This window comes from Nicotiana attenuata, chromosome 7, assembly GCF_001879085.1.
Source record: "Nicotiana attenuata strain UT chromosome 7, NIATTr2, whole genome shotgun sequence".
NCBI lineage: Eukaryota > Viridiplantae > Streptophyta > Magnoliopsida > Solanales > Solanaceae > Nicotiana > Nicotiana attenuata.
In genome coordinates this window covers 90,886,772-90,894,474 of record NC_031995.1, presented here as the reverse complement: position 1 = coordinate 90,894,474, position 7,703 = coordinate 90,886,772, and positions in this window count along the sequence as shown.

Below are 7,703 nucleotides of genomic sequence, written 5' to 3'. Positions count from 1 at the left end.
TTGATTCTAGAGGAGGCCCATAGTTCCTAGTGTTCTATTCATCCGGGCGCCGCCAAGATGTATCAGGATTTGCGGCAACATTATTGGTGGAGGAGGATGAAGAAGGATATTGTTGCATATGTAGCTCGGTGTTTGAATTGTCAGCAGGTGAAGTACGAGCATCAGAGACCTGGTGGTTTGCTTCAGAAGATTGAGATTCCTGAGTGGAAGTGGGATCGTATCACTATGGACTTTGTTGTTGGACTCCCACAGACTCAGAGGAAGTTCGATGTAGTATGGGTTATTGTTGATAGGCTGACTAAGTCAGCGCATTTTATTCTTGTGGTAGTTTCCTACTCTTCGGAGCGGTTGGCTGATATCTATATCCGGGAGATCGTTCGTATCCATGGTGTGCCCATGTCTATCATTTTTGATCGAGGTATGCAGTTTACCTCGCACTTCTGGAGGGCAGTACAGCGTGAGTTGGGTACGCGGGTCGAGTTGAGCACAACATTTCATCCTCAGACGGACGGGCAGTCCGAGCGTACTATTCAGATTTGGAGGATATGCTCCGCGCCTGTGTTATTGACTTTGGAGGTTCTTGGGATCAGTTCTTGCCATTAACGGAGTTTACCTACAACAACAACTATCAGTCGAGCATCCAGATGGCTCCTTTATGAGGCATTATATGGTAGACGGTGTCGATCGCCAGTGGGGTGGTTTGAGCCGGGGGAGGCTCGGTTGTTGGGTACAGATTTAGTACAGTATACCTTGAATAAGGTTAAGATTATTCAGAATAGGCTTTGTACAACTCAATCCAGGCAAAAGAGTTATGCCGACCGTAAGGTTCGTGACGTGGCATTCATGGTCGGAGAGCGAGTGTTGCTTCGAGTGTCGCCCATGAAGGGCGTGATGAGATTTAGGAAGAAGGGCAAGCTAAGCCCTAGGTTCATCGGGCCTTTTGAGATCATTGATCGAGTGGGAGAGGTGGCTTACAGATTTGCGTTATCGCCGGATTTATCATCGGTACATCCAGTGTTTCATGTGTCCATGCTTCGGAAGCACCACGCCGATCCATCCCATGTATTAGACTTCAGCACTGTCCAGTTGGACAAGGATTTGACCTAAGAGGATGAGCCGATAGCCATTTTAGACAGGCAGATTCGTCAGTAGAGATCGAAGAGTTATCCTTCGGTTCGTTTGTAGTGGAGAGGTCAGCTTGTTGAGGCAGCTACCTAGGAGTCCGAGTCCGATATGCGGAGCAGATATCCCCATCTTTTTCCTAGCTCAGGTACTTTTCTATGTCCGTTCGAGGACGAACGGTTGTTTTAGAGGTGGAGAATGTGATGACCCAAAAGGTTATCTCGTGTTTTAGAACCCAATTCGGGGTTCTGAGGTCTTCAAAACCTCATTTTCTTTCTCCTCGATTTACGTGTGCAGTCCGGACGCGGTTTCGGATAGACTTTATGTGAAAATTTGAGAAAAATATTAAGTTTTGCCTTTAAAATTGATTTAAGTTGACTTCGGTCAACATTTTGAGTAAACGGACCCGGACTCGTGATTCGAAGGTCCCGGAGGGTCCGTAGGAAAATATGGGACTTGGTCGTATGTCCGAAATTTAATTCCGAGGTCCCTAGTCCGAGTAATGAATTTTTGAAGAAAATTGTTAAACTGAAAATATAATGGTTTTTAGAAATTTAATAATGCTTGATCTTGTTGGTATCGGGTCCATATTTTGGTTCCGGAGCCCGGTACAGGTTTAATATGGTATTTAAGTCATGTTTGTGAAATTTGGTGAGAAAGGAGTTTATATGGCGTGATTCGGACCCTCGATTGTGAAAATAGAAACTTTAAGTGTTCTTGAGAATTTCATTGATTTTGATGTTAAATCCGTAGTTTTAGATGTTATTTTGGAGATTTGATCGCATGAACAAGTCCGTATGATGTTATTAGACTTGTGTGCAAGTTTGGTTTGGAGCCCCGAGGGCTCGGGTGAGTTTCGAATAGGCCACGGGGTGTTTTGGACTTAGAGATTTCTGTTGTTTTGCTGTTGCAGGTGCACAGGTGTATCCTTCTTCGCGTTCGCGAAGCAACTCCCGCGAACGCGAAGAGTAAATTTGTCTGAGGGAGAACTCCTTTTACGCGAACGCGAGGCACAGGTCGCGAACACGGAGCGTTGGGGGCGTTACCCTTTGCGAACGCGACCTGGCTATCGCGAACGCGAAGGCCATTTTGGCAGGGACCTGGGGGAGGGGAGAAGGTACTCTACGCGAACGCGGCCATTTTGGCAGGGACCTTGAGTTTTGACCAAGCGGGCCCGGGGTCGAATTTTTGACTCTTCGGGGAATTGTTGGGAAATCTATAATTGTGCATTAGAATTGGTTTTTTTGGCTTTAATTGATGTTAATAAGTTAATTATGAATAGATTCGAGCGGATTGGAAGTGGAAACTAAGGGAAAAATGGTATTTGAGGCTTGAGTTTGGTGTTGAATCGAGGTAAGTGTTGTGGCTAACCTTAGCTTGAGGGATTAGGTATTGTTGCCTTATTTGCTACATGTTTATTTGTTAAGTACGACATATAGGTGAGGTGACGAGTATCTATACGTTGTTGTCGGGTCGTAGCATGTGAGTTAGTCTTATACTTGTGGCTGTTGTGTTCCTTTATTCGTACTGTTCTTGCTTAAATTGGTTATCATCCATGTTAAACAAGTGTTATTATGTTTTTTCTGACTTTGGATATTGGTTGAGTATTGGCTCAAGTTGAGATTCGTGTTGTGAAGTTAAGTGATGAAACAAGTTGTTTAATCATGATGCCCTTGTCGGGTTGTTATTGTTTCTGCTGTTTGCTTATGTGGTGAGGAAGAGTGATAAAGCACGAAGGGTGATGCCGTGCATATTTCTGTTATTCATATGGTGAGATTGAGTGTTAAAGCACAAAGGGTGATGCTGTGCACGTATCCATTATTGATTATCTGGTGAGGCTGAGCAGTAAAGCACGAAGGGTGATGCCGTGCACGTTTCTATTATTGATTACCTGTGAGGCTGAGAGTAAAAGCACGAAGGGTGATGCCGTGCATTATTTTCTGTTGCTGTGTTTATTTGTTATTATCGATTCAAGGTGATTTAGCTGTTAAATTCCTTTACTGCTGTGATTCTTTATTTTGGTACTCCCATAGCATGTTGCCCCTTCCCGTTAATTTCTGCTTAGCTTCTATTAATTGTGATTCTGTTAGTATACTGTTTAACTACACATGTTTATATTATTGTCGTGTCCTAGCCTCGTCACTACTTCGCCGAGGTTAGGCTCGACACTTATCAGTACATGGGGTCGGTTGTACTGATACTGCACTCTGCACTTTATGTGCAGATCCCGGTACAGGACCATATTGATTAGAGTTTTGGGTTGCTGCCTTCATTCCACGGGAGACCCAAGGTAGATCTGCCGGCGTTCGCAGATCCTGGAGTCCCCTTCCCTCTATTTATACTCTTATTTTCATTTATTCCGAAAATAGATGTATTTTCTTTGAATGTATTCTTAGATGTTCGTGGATTGTAACACTAGATCTTTGGGGTAGTCTTGTATTAGAGTATTTAATCTGTTATAAAATTTTCGCATTTCATATCTATTTAGTTTTAATTACTGTTAATTACTGTTCTTGATTAATGGTTAACGTGTTAGAACTATATCTGTTTGCTTGCCTAGCATTCTCAGCGTTAGGCACCATCACGATCCCGACTGTGGGAAATCCAGATCGTGACACCCACCCAATTGCTTAAACTAATAATAATAATTGGTATATATATATATATATATATCTGTGTACTCGTGTATGATGAGTGTATAATTTATGTACACCAATTAGAAAAGTTAAACAGTAAATCCACCTGGCTATTTATGTAAAAATTCCTTCCTACTTTTGAGGAGAATGACACAAATATGACACTTTTGTGGCACTGTTGAATTTTGACCATGGTAAGAAAAATAGTCCGCTGCAAGAATTTTGAAGCACACTGCTAGAAGTTGAAGCTTATTATCAAAATTTTAAAGCACGCTGCTAGAATTTTAAAAATTATAATTTTACAGCACGCTGCGACAATGTTAAATTATGTTACTTGAAATTTAAAGCATGCTGCCAGAAATTTTGAAGCACACTGCCATAATTTTGAAGTAACTACCGTACCTTATACTAACACTTTTCTTATTCTATATACTATATTAAACGCATGAAAGTCCTTAGCGAAATGTCGTTCGTCTTTTTTACCTTTAAAAATAGATTTTTCATTGGACAAAACTGTAATTGTAATTAAATTATTTTTCTAATATTTAGGACTTAGAAATCAACTACAAATTTCTGTTATTAAATCTTTCCTAACTAGGTAGGAAGTTCTAATATTTAGGAATCTATAATTTATCACTTTTTGAATAATTTAAGCCAAGTAACAATTTAAGCAAAATTTTCGCCTCTACTTACCTATACACAAAATCTTGTGTTTAGCTTTATGGAGGGTTTTCCTCATCTAAGTTCAATAAGAGATACAAAAGTTAGTATGATCTAATATTTGTTTCCAAAATTTTCACGACTATTTACTTTAGGAAATTAAAAGTTAATCTCTTCTGGAAAACTCTGTCAATAAGAAAAACAGTCTAATTAAAATATTTTTATACACATGATTTATATAATCAACAACAACAACATACCCAGTAAAATCCCACTAGTAGGGTCTGGGGGAGTAGGGTGTACGCAGACCTTACCCCTACCCCGAAAAGGGTAGGAAGGATGTTTCCGACAGACTCTCGGCTCAACAGGAGAGACACTAATATCATAAAAGAAATAAAAGAAAATGCATGTAACAACAAAAGATGCCAGAAAGAAAATAACAACAACGAATGAGTGAAAGGACAATAACACAAAACTATGCAAAAGAACAATGTGAGCACAACATAGACCGCTAGCAAACCTAACCAAAACTCTATCAGACTACCTGGAACAAAGAGGGAAAGAACTCTCGACTACCCCCTAGCCTACCACCCTAATGCTCGACCTCCACTTGTTCCTATCAAGAGCCACGTCCTCGAAAATTTAAAGCCGCGCCATGTCCTGCCTGATCACCTCGCCGCAATACTTCTTAGGCCTCCCTCTGCCTCTTCTCGTACCTGCCAAAGTCAACCGCTCACACCTCCTAACCGGTGCCTCTAGGCTTCTCCTCCGCACGTCTCCAAACCATCTAAGCCACGCTTACCGCATCTTGTCATCCACGGGAGCCACGCCCACCCTCTCCCGAATATTTTTATTCCTAATCTTATCCATCCTAGTGTGACCACACATCCATCTTAACATCCTCATTTTTGCTACTTTCATCTTCTGGATATGTGAATTCTTGACTGGCCAACACTCAACTCCATACAACATGGCCGGTCTAACCACCACTCTATAGAACTTACCTTTGAGTTTTTGTGGCACATTCTTGTCGCACACGACTCCAGACGCTAACCTCCATTTCATCCACCCCACCTCGATACGGTGCGTAACATCCCTGTCGATCCCCCCATCTCCCTGGATAATTGATCCTAAGTACTTAAAACTGTCTCGCTTAAGGATGACTTGTGAGTCAAGCCTGACTTTCACATGCGCTTCCCCCGTCACGTCGCTGAACTTACATTCCACATATTCCGTCTTAGTCCTACTTAACTTGAAACCTTTAGACTCCAAGGCCTGCCTCCATATCTCCGGTCTCCCATTAGCGCCGCCTCACGTCTCATCAATCATAACTATATCATCAGCGAATAACATACACCATGGCACCTCTCCTTATATGGTGCGTCAGTGTGTCCATCGCCAGAGCAAATAAGAACAGCCTGAGCGCAGATCCTTGGTGTAACCCCATAACCACCGGAAAAGGCTCTGAGTCACCTCCCACAATCCTAACCCGAGTCATAGCTCCAACATACATATCTTTTATCGCCCTAATGTAAGCCACCGGCACACCTTTCACCTCCAGACACCTCCAAAGGACATCCCTAGGAACCTTATCATACGTCTTCTCTAGGTCAATAAACACCATATGCAAATCCCTCTTCCTATCCCTGTATAGTTCCACCAACCTCTTGATAAGGTGGATAACTTTCGTAGTAAAACGACACGGCATGAACCCGAACTGGTTTTCCGATATAGACACCGCCCTCCTTATCCTTCATTCCACCACCCTCTCCCAAACATTCATGGTATGACTTAGTAATTTGATACCCCTATAGTTGTTATAATTCTGGATATCCCCTTTGTTCTTGTACACAATTGCTAATTTAGAGTTAATACTTAATTAGTTGCTAATTTAGAGTTAATACTTAATTAGTTGATTGAACTCTTTTTAATGAATTTTTTTTATCTTTTAAAACTCTCTAATATTGAGAATTTAACGTTTATCGGAAACCGTGAAGATAATAATGATAATATATAAACATCTTTTTTTTATTCAACCATATCGTTTGTTAAATTTTTTAAGGTACTTAGTTTACAAAAATACAAGTCCTTAGTTTACATCAATCTAAGGATTGATTGTTGATATTATGTTTGGTTTATATTACTCCAAAAAATAAGTTAAGCTACAAGCATGTTAAACTTGTGAGTATAATAATATTTTAAACTTTTGCTAAACTAGTATAAATGGATCTTTAAAATAATGATAATTTTGTTATGAACAATAAAAGAAGAAGAATAATATTGGAGAGAAAAGTAGGGGAGAGAATTTTTATTGATTTGGGATCAATTACAATGGAATAGAACCCCTCTATTTATAGGGAAAAAGTGACTTAGCCACCAAGTAACAAACCCTAAAATCTCTCTAAAATATAGACATTCACCATAAATAAAATATTATTTATAACACTCCCCCTTGAATGTCTATCCAATAGATAACGTGCCTCGTTAAAACCTTAACTAAAATAAAACCCCGTGGGAAAAAAATTCTAGTGAAGGAAAAAGAGTACACATATCTAACAATACGCCTTTTGGTTTGTGATGACGTAAATTCTGTGTTCCGAGGCCTTAAAACCTCCTTTTTGCCTCACCTCGATTTGCTTGCGCAGTCCGGACGTGTATCCGGAAAGCCATTATGTGAAAATCTGTGAAAAATAATAAATTTTTCTTTTAAAATGAATTTAAGTTGACTTCGGTCAATATTTTGGGTAAACGGACCCGGACCCGTGATTTGATGGTCCCGGAGGGTCTGTAGTAAAATATGGGACTTGGGCGTATGCCCGGAATCGAATTCCGAGGTCCCAAGCCCTAGAAATAAATTTTTAAAAAAAATTATTTTCTGGAAAATATATGAGTTTTTGGAAATGAAATGTTTTTGAAATTTGATGGTATCGGGACCGTATTTTGGTTCCGGAGCCTGGTACAGGTCTTATATGTGATTTAAGTTGAGCCTGTAAAGTTTGGTAAGAAACGGAGGTCATATGACGTGATTCGGAACCTTAGTTGCAAAATTTGAAAGTTTGAAAGTTCTTGAGATTTTCTTTGATGTTGATGCTAAAATCATAGTTGTTGATGTTATTTTGATGATTTGATTGCACAAGCAAGTCCGTATGATACTTTTAGGTTAGTATGCATGTTTGGTTTGGAGCCCCGAGGGCTCGGGTGAGTTTTGGATAGGCCACGGAGTGAAATTTGCACTTAGGAATTGCTGGTGTGTTGCAGATCTGCAGGTTTCGCATCTCACAAATG